A 19,115-nucleotide genomic window follows, 5' to 3' on the forward strand; every position below is an offset into this window, starting at 1 on the left:
ATGTTTTATGTGGCTGCTATGGGTTTCTAGCAAGAATGTTTATTACCTACGCAAGACCACAACGTGATATGCCAATTGCTATTTACCCTTCATAAGGACCCTTTTCATCGAATCCGTTCCGACTAAAGTGGGAGAGACTGGCACCCGCTAGCCACCTTATGCACCAAGTGCATGTCAATCGGTGTAACCTGTCTCACGTAAGAGTACGTGTAAGGTCGGTCCGGGTCGCTTCATCCCACAATACCGTCGAAACAAGATTGGACTAGTAACGGTAAGCATATTGAACAACATCAATGCCCACAACTACTTTGTGTTCTACTCGTGCAAAGAATCTACACAATAGACCTAGCTCTGATACCACTGTTGGGGAACGTAGCAGAAATTCAAAATTTTCCTACGTGTCACCAAGATCTATCTATGGAGAGACCATCAACAAGTAGAAAGAGAGTGCATCTACATACCCTTGTAGATCGCTAAGCGGAAGCGTTCAAGTGAACGGGGTTGATGGAGTCGTACTCGTTGTGATTCAAATCACCGATGATCCTAGTGCCGAACGGACGGCACCTCCGCGTTCAACACACGTACAGCCCGGTGACGTCTCCCACGCCTTGATCCAGCAAGGAGAGAGGGAGAGGTTGAGGAAGACTCCATCCAACAGCAGCACAACGGCGTGGTGGTGGTGGAGGAGCGTGGCAATCCAGCAGGGCTTCGCCAAGCACCATGGGAGAGGAGGAGTAGGAAGAGAGGTAGGGCTATGCCAGAACTTCGTGTATAGCTCCCATGCGCCTCCCCACTATATATAGGGGTGGAGGGGCTAGTTTCTTGCCCTCCAAGTCCATTGGGGCGTTGGCCAAGGTGGGAGGAAAGAAATCTCATTATTTCCTTCCCCACCGATTGTTATCCCCCCTTTTTAGGGATCTTGATCTTATCCCTTCGGGATATGATCTTATTCCTTCTAAGGGGGGATCTTGGTGCGCCTTGACCAGGGGTGTGGGGCCTTGCCCCCACTACCCACGTCCATGTGGGTCCCCCCATGCAGGTGGGCCCCACTCCGGAACCTTCTAGAACCTTCCCGGTACAATACCGAAAAATCCCGAACATTTTCCGGTGGCCAAAATAGGACTTCCCATATATAAATCTTTACCTCCGGACCATTCCGGAACTCCTCGTGACGTCCGGGATCTCATCCGGGACTCCGGACAACATTCGGTAACCACATACAAACTTCCTTTATAACCCTAGCGTCATCGAACCTTAAGTGTGTAGACCCTACGGGTTCGGGAGACATGTAGACATGACCGAGACGTTCTCCGGTCAATAACCAACAGCGGGATCTGGATACCCATGATGGCTCCCACATGTTCCACGATGATCTCATCGGATGAACCACGATGTCAAGGACTTAATCAATCCCGTATTCAATTCCCTTTGTCTATCGGTATGTTACTTGCCCGAGATTCGATCGTCGGTATCCAATACCTTGTTCAATCTCGTTACCGGCAAGTCACTTTACTCGTTCCGTAACACATCATCCCGTGATCAACTCCTTGGTCACATTGCGCATATGATGATGTCCTACCGAGTGGGCCTAGAGATACCTCTCCGTTTACACGGAGTGACAAATCCCAGTCTCGATCCGCATAAAACAATAGATACTTTCGGAGATACCTGTAGTGCACCTTTATAGTCACCCAGTTACGTTGTGACGTTTGATACACCCAAAGCACTCCTACGGTATCCCGGAGTTACACGCTCTCATGGTCAAAGGAAGAGATACTTGACATTGGCAAAGCTCTAGCAAACGAACTACACGATCTTTGTGCTAGGCTTAGGATTGGGTCTTGTCCATCACATCATTCTCCTAATGATGTGATCCCGTTATCAACGACATCCAATGTCCATAGCCAGGAAACCATGACTATCTGTTGATCACAACGAGCTAGTCAACTAGAGGCTCACTAGGGACATATTGTGGTCTATGTATTCACACGTGTATTACGATTTCCGGATAATACAATTATAGCATGAATAAAAGACAATTATCATGAACAAGGAAATATAATAATAACACTTTTATTATTGCCTCTAGGGCATATTTCCAACAGGAGCGACATGGCAGCGGGGTGGACGTGTCCAGCCACCGGGGGGACATGTCCGGCGGCGCGGGGAGGAGTGGATCTAGGGTTCATCCGTGAAATGATCCAAAATTTTGGGGAGGGGTGCTTTTTTATAGGTAGAGGAAGCTAGGAGAGTCCAAATAAGGTGCGGTTTTCGGCCACGCGATCGTGATCGAACGACCAAGAAGATGGAGGAGGTTTAGGTGGGTTTTGGGCCACTTTGGAGGGGTGTTGGGCTGCAACACACACGAGGCCTTCTCGGTCCCTCGGTTAACCGTTGGAGTATCAAACGAAGTCGAAATGGTACAAAGCTTGACAGGCGGTCTACCGGTAGTAAACCAAGGCCGCTTGGCAAGTCTCGGTCCAATCCGGAAACATTTAACCCCCACACAAGAAAAGATGGTAGAAATGACCACCGAAGGAGATAGGAGCGCCGGACTGCAAAACGGACAACGGAAAAATGCTCGGATGCATGAGACGAACATGTATGCAAACGAAATGCACATGATGACATGATATGCAATGCATGACACGCAAGCAATGACAAGGCAACAACAACGAATAACGGAAAGACACATGGCACATCGGACTCGGGGCGTTACATATTTCCACCTTTTGCTCTCCGGCCCTGCTTACACTTTTCTGCAATACCTAAATCTAGCTTTGAGATTCAACAACAATTGTTTAGTGGATGCAAGGTTTTTGTGGGTAATATTTTCTGATGGCGCAAAGTGTATGACATTACTACTATGCATCAAAATCATTCAGAAGGGTTTATGGTTTGAGAAAAAGGACAATATTCTCTTCACAATGAACTTGGTCAAAGCACATAATGCAATTTATCTATGTAGTGGAATTTGTTATCGGCTAGAGGGAGTTATGGGTTTAGAGCTTAAAATAATTGCTTATTGTCTATTATTGCTACAGATTGAAATGTTTTCTTCTAGATACTCAAGCATGGGAGGCAGCATGGATTTATTTATGAAAGGTGGCAGACACAACCATGAGGTGTTCACACACATTTACCTGCATTCTTATCTTGACCATAGGAGCCAATTCTGATACATGCCAACAGTACAGAAATGTATGATCATGAGAGAGAGGACTAAGGCTATAGAATTTGTGACTATGTATAAGGGCACTTCACCAAGTGTGTGCACTGTACTTTATGGATTTTTATTTGTAATTTTTTTCATGATATGTTGCACACGGTCGCAGAATGTAAACATGAAAAAGAATTAATGTTTTGGATGGATTCTCTGAGATGCCTGACTTCTATTTTTACTCGAGATCGTTACAAGCTGAGCACGAGTCATGTTCTACAGCTTGATCATGAGCTTCACTTAGTTTGAGCTCGCTTAAATTTTCATATGAATTGAGCTGAGCCAACTCCAACTCGCTTGAGCTCGACTCGTTTGCAGCCCTAATTGCGACAAGAGCTGGTAAGTGCTTTCACAACTGCTATAGTTCTGAACCATTGTTGTATTTTATGGTATTATATTCTTGGAAAGAATTCCGTCATTTACTGTTGTTCACCCAAAGCAGACATCATATCTCATGTTCCAAACTAGCATCCAATTTTTTTCCCTCAATCGAGGTGGTACTAATAATAAAATTTGATACATCCCGAACGAGATGCATCCTCATCATTGTTCCATTGAATTCGAAAAATAAAAACCCAGGCAACACATACCTGGTACTCAGGAGTCGAACTCAACACCTCCACTTCGTTACCCAAGGGTGCGGCCAATTGAACTAGCGCATGACGTTGTTTGGAGAGGGCCGTTAATACTAATGAATAGTACTACCGATGACCTGCAGTGCTTCGCCGGGCTTGAAAAAATAGAGTGCTGCGTATGATGCTGTTTGGAGAGGGCCGTTAATACTAATGAATAGTACTACCGATGACCTGCAGTGCTTCGCCGGGCTTGAAAAAATAGAGTGCTAGGCCTTTGCTGGGCCGTAAGCCGCGTGGAAAAAAATAGATAGCGCTGGGGTGATCAGGTGAGCATGCATATTTTATGTTAGATTAGTCCCACATTGTTCGTTTAGATCAATTTGTAGCCCTTTATATACGTAGAAATTCTCCGGTATGACCAGCAAATTGCCTAAGCAAGGTTAACGTCAGAGGGGACAACCTTATAAAGGTCGGGCTGTCTTGGGCATTAAAAGAAACCAAGAAAGTTGTTCGTGACAGCGGAGAAGATTATAAGAAAAAGGCTGGGGATATGTGTGTTGGGCATGAACATAAAAGGAAGGATGCACATGCACGCTTCATGATGCTTGAGTATTATTTAAATGAAGGAATTGAGGGATATTTTGGGCATTAAATTAAATGAAGGATGAATTTCAGGACTATTATGATTAAAGCGGGATTGTGTGGGATAGTTGACTTCATGACCTTGATTGAAAAGCAGGAATGTGGAAAATTAGATTTAACAGTTGCACAGAAAAACTCCTAACTAAAGTGGGATTGTGGGGCAGTTGATTTCATGGCTCATCATTGCACGCTGCATGCCGTCCGGAAAACTAATGGGTGCAAAACAAAAATGACTCGTGCACAAACGGGATTGTGGGAAAATTAATCATTGCGATGTGTTATTTTATTTTAATTTCAAGCTCGAGACCTTGTGTTACTAATCTAATTTTAAACAGAAAATCAAGTGTAATTGAACAACTCTATTTTTTGAAAACTTAATTGAACAGTTCTGAAGTGAGGGAATTAACAAAAATTTGTGAGTTCCACAAGTTTTTCCCTCCATTCTTCATTCTGGCTTTTTTTTTTGTTGTTCTACTGAAACTCTGGTAGACATGACGGCAATAACATTATTTTTATACTATATCACTACAAATGCGAGTAATATCCGCTACTCGAGGAAAGAGGAATAGGAAAAATATGAAGTGAACTATATGTTTTTAGAATTATGTTCCCTTCTTCTATCTATATTCATACAAAATTTGTTAGAGTTGGATAGAAGAAGTGGCGCACTGACCCGATTTGAAAATGAGCAACATTTCATAATTCTCATTAAATTTGAATCCACGTCAAAGTTTTTTCCTGTTGCAACGCACGGGCACTTTTGCTATCTTTTCCTAATAATAAAACACGGATTGACTCCGTGGGTTCACCGTCACAATACCCTTCCTCCCGTCAATTTATGCATTCAGTTTAAAATTAAAACATATACACAAGGTGGTACTAATTTGAGGAACCGTATGTAATTTCGTCCCTCATCAAAACCTCACGCTGTTGTACGTCTCCGATTTGGATCGGAGTGCCAGTTCCCGTAGGACAAGTGCTATTCCATGGCCTCGCAAACCCCAGCCTACGCGCACACCCACGGGCGCCTCAGTTCGCGGCGTCCGTGCACGCCGGTCAAAGCAGCCATAGCTCCGCACTCCGCCACTGGCGCGCTGCTACTCGACGGCGGGGCTGCTGTCTGGCTCGCATGAACCAGCAGCAAAGGACGATGGTGGCAAGAAGCCAGCAGCAGCGGGTGGCCGTAGGGACAGGTGGACGACGCGGCTGTGCGGACTCATAAGATCTAAGGGGAGGAGGAGGACGGGTGGGAGAGGCCTTGCGGGTTGAGGACGACAGGGTCGACGATGGGAACACGAGCTGGAGGCCGTCCTGAGAAAATGAAAAGGACCCAACAAACATGACGCTGCGTGGTTTGCCCATCTGTTCTCCTCCCATGTCTACCTCTTCTCTTCTCCTCCTTCTCACCCCCTTCCTGTTCTGTTCTTATCTTTTCTCTGTGTAACCATCTCTACCTCCTGTCCATGTAGCCCACCTCGAGTGGAAGCAGCTGCCTATAGCATCAGTCTGACGCCATGGTCGTTACCCCTCCTCAAGAAGTCGATGGCACCATATGGATCCAAGGTAATTGAGCATCGATTCTTATGGTTCAGTCAACTGGTCCATGGTTGGGGTTATACACTGTATCATCTTAGTTGATTCGTTGTTTTTTCCTGAAGTAAGATTAGAGATGCAAGGAGGGATTTGAGTTACGAGCAATGCTAGACCTGCGTTTCTTAAATCCTCTCCTCCGCCCCCTGATTTCAGCCGTGTGGGGGCCCGAGCACTAATTCTGGCCCAACTAATTTGGGCCACATCAGCACGTAGTACTAATTACATAGGACTTGTACGTAGGTCTAGCATTGCTCTTTGAGTTATATGCAAAGAAGCTGAGCGAATGCATGGTGTTTGTGGGATTACAATTTGCACTAACTTTAAGCTTTTGCTTGATCATATAGATCTCAAGGTTCTAGCTAACTGCAGCTTAATATGTTCTGAAAGGAATATACGCCCATTAGGACTGCTGGTTGTATAGAATGGCAAAAAAACCTAACATCACACTTTATTTATTTATCCACTTTTGGGTTGAAATCCGGTTATTCTGTAGTTGCTAATTTTGTCATTGATTTCCTATGTAAACCAATCACTTGTAGCAGTGCTATATACCGTTTTAGCAAGCACATGTGTTCGCATTTTTATTATTTTCTTTTCTAAATATTATGGTACAATTGCAGGCGCTTGTATATATAAACATACATTCATTCCTATAAACGTATACATGCACATTCTATTCTTATGAACACCTGCGATAGACTAAATCGGCACATCATTATCAGATTGAGCAAATCGCCACATACGCCTTCATAATCGATGAAAATGTCTAGCTTCCATTGAACGCACATCGTTAAAAGACCTGGAATAAATCCAGAAAAATACGAGCCCCGGTGTCAAGTCTACGATTTGAACTGGTGGGCTAGGGATAGGTTGGTTCACATATTTTTATTATTTTTTACCTGTTGCAATGCGCGGGCCCATTTGCTAGTCTATCCCTAATAATAAAGCACGATTGACTCCGTGGGTTTACCGTCACAATACGCTTCTTCCATTGATTTTACGCTTTCAGTTTAAAAGATACGCTACGTTCGAGGTGGTACTAAACAAACGGTTCGTTTTGACTCCCTACATAGCACATCCACTCGCGCTGCATTGGGCCTGCTTTGGCCTGCTTTATTATTAGGGATTGGGCCTGCTTTGGCCTAGTCCATCCGTGTGCAACTTCCCGGCCCATCACTTATGCGGCAATCAATTGTGCTAGCCTATCTATAGCCAAAAGGAAGCGGCATACGTCCATGGCACTCGGTGGGGCGCGGACCAGAGAGAGAGAAAGGCGGATTAGAGAGAGGAGAGAAAACGAGGCGCGGCTGCGGAGCTCTCTCACCTCGCCGGTCTGACCTTGCTGGGCGACAAACTAGCAAGGAAGGGGAGGCGCAGGAGACTAAGGGCACGCGCGGGCGAGGATGATTCAGGTAGTAGAAGGGGCAGACTGCAGAGGAGATGGGCGCAGGGCAGATCGTAGGCGATGGAGAGAAGAGGCGGAGCGATGGCGAGCTTGTGGATAAGATAACACACGCACTGCTCGCTGGGCTAGATGGCTACTGCTTTTTAAAATCAAACTTAGATGTTGTGGCCGCACCGATTAGAAGCTACTGGATGTCGCTCTACGTGCTAGCATATAGTACAAATACCTTTTTTTTATGGATCGAGTACTATTACGAACGCATTAGTAGTTACAGTAATTAAAATACATGTGACTGGATTTAAATAATTTGGTACTTCAAAAAGTTCCAAAAATTAAAAAATATTACATATTCATAAAATCTTCGCAATTTTGGAAACAAATGTTTGGAAAATAAAAATATATTCATGTATTAAAACTGTTAATGAAATTGACCAAAATTTTATCGGTGATACATCATTATGTTTTTATTGCCTTTTGGAGATTAAAGGGGGTTTTGCTTCTGGTCGTACGTCATATAATTTACCCTATTACTCCCTCCATTCCTAAATACTTGTCTTTCTAGGCATTTCAACAAGTGACTACATACGGAGCAAAATGAGTGAATCTACACTCTAAAATATGTCTACATACATTCGTATATAGTAGTCATTTGAAATGTCTAGAAAGACAAATATTTAGGAATGGAGGGAGTAGTTGACAAAAGTTACCCACCAATGTCACCCGTAAGTCAAAAAGATTTATTTTTTCCTAAGTCTCCGCCATGCTAAGTTGTTTTATAGAGAAGATGCCAAATATAATTTGCAAACAAGCGAGTAGTGCATTGGCTAGAGCCTGTCCGCTCCACTGCGTAGGCCACTATTCGCTCCCCAGGACCTGCTCATTTTTCTTCTCCTTTTTGTCGGCCACCTCCTCCCCGGTGCGCGTTCATTTCGTCTTTTCTTTTCTTTTCTTATTTCTTTTTTTGTTTTCCTTCTTTAAATTAATTCAAGATTTCCAAATTTCAAAACGTTACGAATTTTGGTAAACATGTTCGACAAATTATAATTTTTTTGTGAATTCAGAAATGTGTGAGAAATCATAAAATTTTCGTAGTTTCAAAAAATATTAGTGATTTTACAAAACTGTTCACCAATTATTAAAAATACAATTTGGAAAAAAATATTGGGAAATAAAATCATATTCATGGTTTTGAAAAAAAATCATGTATTCAAAGCAAATTTGTGAATCTGACAAAAATGTCCATGAAATTTTAGAAAATATTCAAAAAACTAAAAAATGCGAGTTTGTGATCGATGAGATTTGTTTTTAAAGTTTTTAAAGTGTGTCGTGCAGTGACAAACTCATTGCCTTGGGACTTACCATGTCGAATACATTGCGATTACGTCGACATCGCGTCCATCATAAGCGAGGGTGGGAAAAAAGATAAGTGCCAACATGACGAGTCACTATGTTAAAATAGATGATACTCATATGTCAGGGTATTGTGTCATACTTATTTGGCTAGCGTGTATTTTTTTTTCTCTCCCGTTGCAACACACGGGCATGTTTGCTCCTATAAATTAATTTGGTTTTCTAAAGGACAGTAACAATTCCATCTGAATCCGTCTAAGCAACGGATCTATGTACTGTAAGTTTTCTCAATTTCTTTTGTTCTTTCTCCCTGTTTTAATTTTAATTTTCATCGCCTTATTTGAACTTTTTTAGGTCAACGACGATTTCACAAAAAGATCACTAGAAAACCGACTAAACTTTCAATAGTTCATTGGTCTTTGTTTTGCTCAGTTATATTTATTTTATGCTTATAGCTGAACTAGATGACTTTATTATGGCGAAGGGTCAGAGCATGCAGTCTTCTAGACTACAGAAGTTATACATGGACGATAAGATATGGTCTCATGCTTAAATTTACTTTTTATTATAGTCAGTATGGTCCAATGTTGTCGTAATATCCATCAAATATGAAGAGTTAAGTCTATATATATTGCATGAAGTAGCTATATATATACTATAGAACAGGCGCTAGCTACCAATACGCATGTCTATATTTTATGTTTGCGTTCTAGAACAGGCGCTAGCTACCAATACGCATATCTATATTTTATGTTTGCCTTCTGAAAAGGAGGAAGTAACTATTGGAAACATCATTTTTAGTGCAATATTCCATACTGATATAAGTTATTACAAGCATCTTATATAAATCACTTTGCTTAGACGGAAGACAATTAATTAAGCGAAATTAGATGGCAGAGAGATACATGCCCAAACTATGATTTTAGGCATGAAATTATATTATTGTTCATCAGATAAAAGAACACGTTACATGATAATGAAAAATCACAGTAAATTGATTCATATTCAGCAGCAAATTTGTGTGTCTGTACAACATAGCTTAAGAAAAGTTGGAAGAGTTCAATGTGACTAAACATGCATAATCTAATTATTCTTTTATTTCGTGCCTAGAATACCTCATTTGTTACTGAAAGATAATAACCGCAGAATCTGTTGTTCTAGCCTGAATTAAAATAAGTAAATAATACATTACAAATATTTCAAATATGATAGTCTTCTTTTTTAAGAAAAAGGAGATTGGGATGGGTGAGGAAAGAGAGCAGATAGATTGGGATTTTTAAGAGAGAGTGGGGCTGCTCTTCATGGTTGATTTATTGTAGAAATTGGATCAGTGCTTGGGGCTGATGTGCTGGTTGATTTACAGATGTGTACAAGCTCAAATGTGGTTCATGCAGATGGTGAACAGTGAGCTCCAATTGAATGTTGTGAAGAAGTGGACATTGTCACCTGGAGATAGCGGTGGTACCTGTGATTTTCCCAAATGTTGATGTCCTTCAACCATTAAACTACAGGAGTTGTTTTCTGAAAGAGATCCCTTTCTGAATTATTAGTTCAAAAAAAAAACAAGTACAATTCATCTAGCAGCATACTACCAAATGGACACAACTAAGCAGGTTAATCAAACAATCTTACAGGAATCTGCTACTTTCGAAGATAACTTACATGATTTTGGAGATTGCTACCCTGTTCTCTCTGAGTTCACTGACCTTCTGCATGGGAGGCGTAGTCTTTCATTTTTTGGCAATTGGATCAACAACCATGCGGTGGTATGCAGAAAAGTATGTTAGATCCATAGACTAATATTTTTGTTTGGTCTCTATGCATTTACTTGTGTCTCGTGTTTCTTAAGAATATCGCCTGATATATGACTAATAAGTTAAGAGATTGCATCTGCAGTGGTCTGTGGCTACATAGAGAATGCCTAGCCATTGACAAGCACGATAATGTTTTTATTTCCTCTTCCAGGCAATCAAGGTTAGACAAATATCTTCATGTTTATTTGAATGAAATGAAATTTGTGGACAGTGTGACTCCATTCATAAACTAGAGCCCAGTAGCATGTTCACCTAGATGGTTATATTTTCTTCAAAGAATAATTTACCATGTGAGAATTAGTCTATGCATTAGAATTATAATTATTTATGTGGCATTGCCTCATAAAGATTTACATTGTAGTCTTGCTAAGTTTCAGTCGACTGAGTCTCAGTCGATGCTATATCAGTGAGATCTTACATTGAAATTCGTGAAAAAAATATCTGTTTTTTTCTCTCTCTTGCATGCTATGTCACTTGACCAAAACTTGATTAAATCTCAATCGACTTAGACCTAGCCACACCCTTTTGTTATCTAACAATCGTACACCAACCAATGACGAGACGGTCGAAATCTGCACACATTCAACACTCATTGTGATAAGTGGTTAAATACATAATTCTTTTATCCCATTGCAACGCACGGGCCCTTTTGCTAGTCTTTCCCTAATAATAAAACACGGATTGACTCCGTGGATTCACCGTCACAATACGCTTCTTCCCATAATTTTACGCTTTTAGTTTGATTTTAAAACATATTCGAGGTGATACTAAATTTTTGCTCTACCTATTTCGCTGGGCCTCGGCTGGGCCAAAAAAAAAATGGTCGGCGCCGCTGGGATTTGATCCCTGGTCTGCCATGTTGATCGCAGCACAGCAAACCACTTGGACTAGGCTCCTAAGGTTGCTATTTTGGGCGTCTGGAACCTTAAGAATAAAGGGCAGGCGTACTCGGGCTGAGATCAATGGCCACAGTCGTGATGGGCATGTACGAGTGCTGCGGCCCACTGTCGTGATGGGCATGTTTTTCTTTCTTTCTCTGTGGTTTGTGTTAACGGTATAGTGTGATGTCATCTACTATATGCCGGATGTACGAAGAAAATAAAATATTCAAAAAAATCAAGGCTTATTACGATAGTATAACTCAGCTAGCTACGGCCTCCCACAACGTTTTGACGCCCTTAACCATCCGATCAGGCTCATGAACGCACCAGATCATTTTAGCATGCCGCACAACGCCGTTGCCCTCATGTGCTGCGCGATCTACATGAGCCGGCTGGGCCAACGTCAAAAGGGCCGCTGCTCCTCAGAACGATCTGGGGGCTTTCTGGTGAACCGGGGCAACGTGCTGTACACGGCCTGAACGGCCACGAGGCCCGCGTTTACCGTCACGCCTGTTGATCTTTTCTTCTATTTTTGCTCGTTTTAATCGGTCTACTCGGCGCACCCGGCGGTGGCGACGCAATGCAATAATGGGGAGACGCTTGGCCGTCCTCCAGTAACGTCCATGGTAGTGTGGATGCGTTACTATCCGTTTGCCTCCTCTACTCCGTCACCCGTACATATATATGTTGCCTGCATCGGATCCTTTGCTGTGTACAAGGGACCAGGCTGGAAGTTGTTTTTCATATTTGTTTACTTATCAAATAGTCTCACCTTGCTATTTTACATTAATTTTTACCAGTTTATATACAATTTTTAGGTTGTCAAGCATCAAGAAGCTGCTTTGGAAATTAAGCAAAGAAATAAAGAAAGGAAATAGACATTCTTTGCATGAGAAATAAAGAAGGAAGATGGTAATTATGTGGAGCCGGCAAGAAAGGTAATATGTATTGAATAAGAAATAAAGAAGGAAGGAAAGAAGGAAATTGATGGTAATTATGTGGGCGCCATATTAATCCCAAGAGTAATTAGCAGGCCTAGCAAAAAAGGAAAAAATTGCATGAGAAATAAAGAAGAAAGGAGAAAGAGAGAGGAAGGAAATGGGCGGTAATTATGTGGGCATCATGATATAAGGAAAGAAAGAGAAAGAAAAACTAATTAATAGGAGGTGCGGGAATCAATGGCAGGTTGGCATGTCATCTTATGAGTAAAAATGATGTGGCATTTTTAATCCTCACTAAATTCATGTCATTTTTTCTTCCATTATGTTTTCCTTGCTCTTATAATCTTTACTAAATTTGCGCCAAATTTGTAGCACATTGAACATTATGTTTGCACATACAATCCTCACTAAATTTATGTCAATTGTTTCAACCGTTTTAACCCACAGGCATATATAGTACTTTTAATATATAAATGGAGGTATAATATTATTGGTCCTCCCATTTCGTATGTCCATGGTGTTTCCTCATACGGAGCTAGGCTATTCTACCAATCGTTTGTCTTGGGCCACTTGGCCTCTGCCACGTTCGCCTGTGTAATGTTCCACCAGTAAAAAGAACCGGTGCCCTCCCAATATGTCCGTGCGACATGGCCCAACAAATCAAACCCACCACCCTTTTTAGGAGATGAGGCAAAAAATAGTTGACCGTTACTGGAATCAAACTCACACCCTCCAGTGTTTTTGGCGTTGATCGTGTTACCCTATAAAAAGTGTTGATCATTTTAAAATAAAAATGAATTTAGTTTTTGTTTGTGTCCTACACGGATTGGTACTAAACTATTATGATGTAAAATCCAGATAATATAAACACAAGGCACAAGTATTTGATTGCGCAGATGTGGGTCATGTGGTCGGGATCTCAAACGCGACCGTTCGCTGGTCTGTCCATGCAGGTGATGCAATTCCTTATTGGTTCCAAGCTTAGGTGAAATGTTCGCCGTGTAGTGGACATCGTTACCGACAATGATGACAAAAAAGAAATGGTAACAGGGATGGGGCGCTAGGGGTGATAATTTATTTCTCCTGTTGCAACGCACGGGCACTTTTGCTAGTTATAATTTAAAAAAAAAAGCACGGGTTGAGTCAGCCGAGTTCACCGTCGCGTCATTTTTATAAAAAGGTCCCTGTCGTTTTGATAATTAACCCGCGCTACTGTATACTTAAGTGGTAAACAGAGGGAAAACGTTTCGTGTGTTTGGGCTTGGGACTCGCTGGGCTTTAGGGGAAAAAATAGCACGGCAGCCTCTCCTTCCTGGGACGACACGGCACCGCCGCCATGAATCCCGCCGCCACGCGCGGCCGGTCTACCTCTCCAGCTACCCTCAAGCAGCGCCGCTGTTGCCCAGTTCTTCCCCTCCTCACCCGCCCCAACTCCTCACCCCTAGCCTCCTTCGCCTCAAGGCGGACGTCTCTGATTTGGATATGATTCCATGGCGTGTTCACGCCGCCACGCGCAGTCGGTCTTCCTCTCCAGCTACCCTCCAGCAGTGTCATCGTTGCCCTGTTCTTCCCCTCCTCCCCCGCCCCAACTCCTAACCCCCAGCCTCCTCCGCCTCAGAGACGGACGACTCCGATTTGGAGCTCAAGTACTGCCTCCCCCGCACCTCCATCCCCATGTACGTCCTCCCGTTAGGTTTGTACAAATTTAAGATCTAGAATTAAAGGATTCTAAGGTTGAATAGAAGGAGGGACAGAAAGAATGGGTAGCAATTTGTTCGGGGATTTCATTTTTTGTGCCAACCTCTGAGATCCCCTTCTCTGCCATGGATTTGGATGCTTGCAGATTTGGATTGGGGTGCAACAGAGATGAGGAAGGACAAAGCACGAACAGCTCAAGTGAGAGTGAACGGATATGAGCACACAACCCTCTCAGGTGGGATTGCCATATTCTATGCTCATATTCAAAGTATCATCTAATGTCTCTAATGTTTGGCCAAAGGCTCCATATATAATTTGATCTTTGATTTCTAGATCGCTAACCACATGTGCCATTTGATTTCAGAGTATCTATTAATTTTTCCTGTTCTTCAGATCATTGAGAGGTAGTTTGGTTTGCCGTGGTTTTTGCAGGTGACGTTGGCTGATCAGGATACCCAATTCTCAAACAAACAACCTGAGATGCTCTAGATATGGAAGTTCACCGCCAAGCTCGACCAACAAGTTTTTTGGTTCATGTTCAATGGGAGGTGAAGAGTGTTGAGCAGGTATTGATGCAGGTCCAAGGTAAACTCTATTTTTCTTCTTTTATTGTGTTTATTAGATGAACATGTCAAAGGTGCAGATGGACATGATGAAGCCGTGAATTGTCACGCAGGTCATTGAGCTTCTTGGGTTTGACACAGCTCACCCTCGTCTACGAAACGAAAAATCTCGGCATGCCTAAATAAAAGGGGTCGTGGGTTGCGAATCAAAAAAACCCGGTTAGTATAAATAAAGGAAATTATGGGCTCTGAAGCGAAAAATTCTAGTTGACATAAATAAAGGGGATTGTGGGCTACGAAACGAATATCTCAATTGAGCAGGATTGTTGTATGCTAAATGAAAAATAAAAGCGACTGGTCTGTGAAACGAAAAATAAGCAAAGGCCTCCCAGTTGGCATAAATAAACGGGCACTGGTTGAACAACTTCAGTATTTTATACTAATGCTATTTTCATTTAAAGGCTGAATTTTGTCACCCCGTTGCAACGCACGAGCATATGTCCTAGAATATATTTGGAAGGCAGAGTTCGTGAAAACAAATGTCAGTCCTTTTTTCTTCTGAAAAGCTCTCTTCATTCTTTTTCACGTCTATTCTTATTGCTTGAGAATTGTTGCGGTCCGTACCATGTATCCACCGTTTCCTAAGGAGAGTGTTCCTATGCTAAAAACTGTTGTTTTGTCCTCATAGATTTTTGTTCTATGGGATTTGTGCGGTCTAAATAGTACTGTATTTAGTTTTATGAAAGGATGCAAAAGCAATACTAGGGCTTCCAGTGTATACTGATTGCTAAAGGATGCAATAGTATTTGTGTAGTGGGGAAGTGTCATTCCCTCTGTTTACCAATTGGCCTCCCCCTCTTAAGAGATCTAACCCTTGTTACCATAAGGAAAAAGCAAAGACTATTATGACACCATAAAGTTTGAATTCAGAGAAGTATATGCTGAAGAACACCAGAATTAGTCTTCATGAACCATCATCGCCTTGTTGATGATGCTTCACATATAAGTTTTCTGGTCCTTTACAAGGTCTTCTAATTATTCAGAAGCGATGTCAAATGGTACGTACCATTTTTAATTTTAATTTTCTTGAATTGTTAAGTTGAGAACGGATGCTTGCATTTCCATTTGGGAAAAAGAGAGGAGAAAGTGATGGATTGGAGCTTTCACGGAACATTATTACTGTCTAGAAAATTCATGGCAATAGGGCCAATGGTTGAACATATAAATCTTTTTGAAGTAAATTCTTTTGTAACTCTCAGTCTCAGTACTACCTTGTCGATTGATACTTAGTGGACCAGAGGGAAAAATCCAAAGCAAAGCCCTACACATGCAGCCCCTGCCCAAAAGGAGCAACTGCATTTTGTCTACAATGCATGTTTGACTGAAATTCCTGTTTCTATTTTTTGCAGAGCGCTCACAAATTAAACAATCTATGAAATCGCTAGAAGGGACTGGATATCCTACTTGGTATGTGGTTTTAGAAGCAACTTAGGTTCCAGCTTGCTGTGAATTTTATGATTTATCACTGTTATACTGTTAACTACTTAACTTGATACTGAAACATTGGAACCATAGTATTTGAAGTGGAATTCTGAGCAGGCTTCAACAATTCAGTAAAGGCCTATGAAACATCTATGATTTCACTAGAGAGTGGATTTGCACTCGAGGAGCAACTCGAGCAGCTTTGCGCACATGCCTAAACCTACTTTCATGTCGGTGATGTTCATATGTGTGTTGTTCTGTATCATTCTTTACCTCTAGCATGTGATTGTAATCCATTTTCAAACTTTTTCTAATAGATGCTCATTGAGCTTATTTTCATGTAAACGCACATGTACATTCTCGGCAAAAACAAAGAAAGTGTGGTGTGCTCGACCTTCTCCCAGTCCAACCTTGACCTGGAAGCATGTCAAACAAAAACACCAAACTTTACACCAGCATCAAGCCCCTAGAAATAGTCTATCACCTGTATCTTTGCGTATCACTGAGATGGAGCCAGAAGACAGTTTTTTTTATCAGTTTAGGTGTTAACTCCTTGTGACAGGTACATGTGAGTATCATTGTTGTGTAGAGAGAAAAATATTCAGATTAGAAAACATTTAGCTTAAGGTGTAACTGGTAACCAATTACTCTTGGTCTCACTATTTTATCTTTTTGATGGACATTTTACATCTCTTTTGATTACTAAGTCTTTTATTTTCTATTATTTTTTCTTCCTGTTCTGATGTCAACTGAAACAAGAACACGAGGCACATCATTTTGCTTCTAACCCCACACAATTAAGGGAATTTCTTTCTTTCTTTAAACATCACCTTATTTTCTATCTTTGTTTTGATAATATGGTCCTTGGTACTTTTGATTATATTAAATGTTGTTTTGCTACTTGCAAAGTTGTTTAAGTGGTGAATTGTTTTTCAGGTTTCTAAGCATTTTTCTTTTGTACCCGTTGCAACACATGAGCCTTTGTGCTAGTAATATAAAAGTGTATAAATAAGCCTATTAAATATCCAAAACACAATATATAATAGCATGGATCAATCAAAAATTATAAATACATTGGAGACGTATCAAGCATCCTCAAGCTTAATTTCTACTCGTTCTCGAGTAGGCAAATGATAAAAACAGAATTTTTGATGTGGAATGCTTCCTAACATATTTCTGAATGTAGTTTTCTTTATTGTAGCATGAATGTTTAGATCCAAAAGATTCAAGATAAAAGTTTAATATTGACATAAAAATAATAATACTTCAAGCATACTAACTAAGCAATCATGCTTCTGAAAATAACATTGCCAAAGAAAGTTTATCCCTACAAAATCATATAGTTTGGTTATGCTCCATTTTCGTCACACAAGAATTCTCTCATCATGCACAACCTCGATGACAAGCCAAGCAATTGTTTCATACTTTAGTAATCTTAAACTTTTTTCAACTTTCACGCGATACATGAGCGTGAGCCATGAATTTAGCACTATGGGTGGAATAGAATATAATGAAGGGGGTTATGTGGAGAAGAAAAAAAAGGAGAAAGTCTCACATTGATGCAGCTAATCAATGAGCTAGGGAGATGCCCATCAATTGATGTCAATGCAAGGAGTAGGGATTGCCATGCAACGGATGCACTAGAGCTATAAATGTATAAAAGCTCAACAAAAGAAACTAAGTGGGTGTGCATCCAACTTGCTTGCTCACGAAGACCTAGGGCACTTGAGGAGGCCCATTATTGGAATATACAAATCAAGTTCTATAATAAAAAAATTCCCACTAGTATATGAAAATGACAAAAACAAGTCACTCTCTATCATAAAGATCATGGTGCTACTTTGAAGCACAAGTGTGGAAAAAATGATAGTAGCATTGCCCCTTTTATTTTTTATCTTTTTGGGCCTTCTTTTTTTTATTTGGCCTTTCCCTTTTTTTGACAATGTTTTATTAATGATGATCATCACACTTCTATTTATTTATTTACAACTCAATGATTACAACTCGATACTAGAACAAGATATGACTCTATATGAATGCCTCCGGCGGTGTACCGGAATGTGCAATGACTCATGAGTGACATGTATGAACGAATTATGAATGGTGGCTTTTGCCACAAATACGATGTCAAGTACATGATCATACAAGGCAATATGACAATGATGATGTGTGTCATAATAAACGGAACGGTGAAAAGTTGCATGGCAATATATCTCGGAAGGACTATGGAAATGTCATAATAGGTAGGTATGGTGGCTGTTTTGAGGAAGATATAATGAGGTTTATGTGTGATGCACCGACGAAGTTTGCACGAACTCTCAAGGTGAGAAAGGGCCATGCATGGTACCAAAGAGTCTAGCAATGATGGAAGGGTGAGAGTGCGTATAATCCATGGACTCAACATTAATCATAAAGATCTCACATACTTATTGCAAAAATCTACAAGTCATCAAAAATCAAGTATTACCTGCATGCTCCTAGGGGGATAGATTGATAGGAAAAGACCATCGCTCGTCCTCGACCGCCACTCATAAGAAAGACAATCAAATAACACCTCATGTTTCAAATTTGTTACACAATGTTTATCATACATGCATGCTATGTGACTTGCAAACTTCAATACAAGTATTTCTCAAATTCACAACTACTCAACTAGCACAACTTTAATATCACTATCTTCATATCTCAAAACAATCATCAAGTATCAAACTTCTCTTAGTATTCAATGCACTTATATGAAAGTTTTTTATAATATCAAAAGCAAATTACCATGCTGTTCTAAAGGACTCTAAAAATAATATAAGTGAAGCATGAGAGATCAATTATTTCTATAAAATGAAACCACCACCGTGCTCTAAAAAATATAAGTGAAGCACTAGAGCAAAAACTATATAGCTCAAAAGATATAAGTGAAGCACATAGAGTATTTTAATAAATTTCGATTCATGTGT

At 40.9% G+C, this 19,115-nt stretch overlaps 2 long non-coding RNA genes across 7 annotated transcripts in view; both read left to right on the forward strand.

Moving 5' to 3' along the window:
• LOC119288914 overlaps nucleotides 1-3,162 on the forward strand; it is a 47,196-nt gene extending 44,034 nt beyond the window's left edge. The window contains exon 3 of the long non-coding RNA XR_005141346.1: nucleotides 3,045-3,162. This is a non-coding gene — a long non-coding RNA (uncharacterized LOC119288914). The remainder of the gene's footprint in view (nucleotides 1-3,044) is intronic.
• Nucleotides 3,163-13,687: 10,525 nt separating this feature from the next.
• On the forward strand, nucleotides 13,688-16,808 carry LOC119285936. 6 transcript variants are annotated; one of them, XR_005140039.1, is made up of 4 exons: nucleotides 13,688-14,097; nucleotides 14,265-14,354; nucleotides 14,552-16,394; nucleotides 16,482-16,808. It is a non-coding gene; the product is annotated as an uncharacterized LOC119285936 (long non-coding RNA). The 6 variants fall into 6 exon arrangements; XR_005140042.1 differs by having other exon boundaries at nucleotides 14,552-16,149; nucleotides 16,258-16,573; XR_005140043.1 differs by having other exon boundaries at nucleotides 14,552-15,740; nucleotides 16,092-16,573.
• The last annotated feature ends 2,307 nt before the right edge of the window (nucleotides 16,809-19,115 follow it).

This window comes from Triticum dicoccoides, chromosome 4A, assembly GCF_002162155.2.
Source record: "Triticum dicoccoides isolate Atlit2015 ecotype Zavitan chromosome 4A, WEW_v2.0, whole genome shotgun sequence".
NCBI lineage: Eukaryota > Viridiplantae > Streptophyta > Magnoliopsida > Poales > Poaceae > Triticum > Triticum dicoccoides.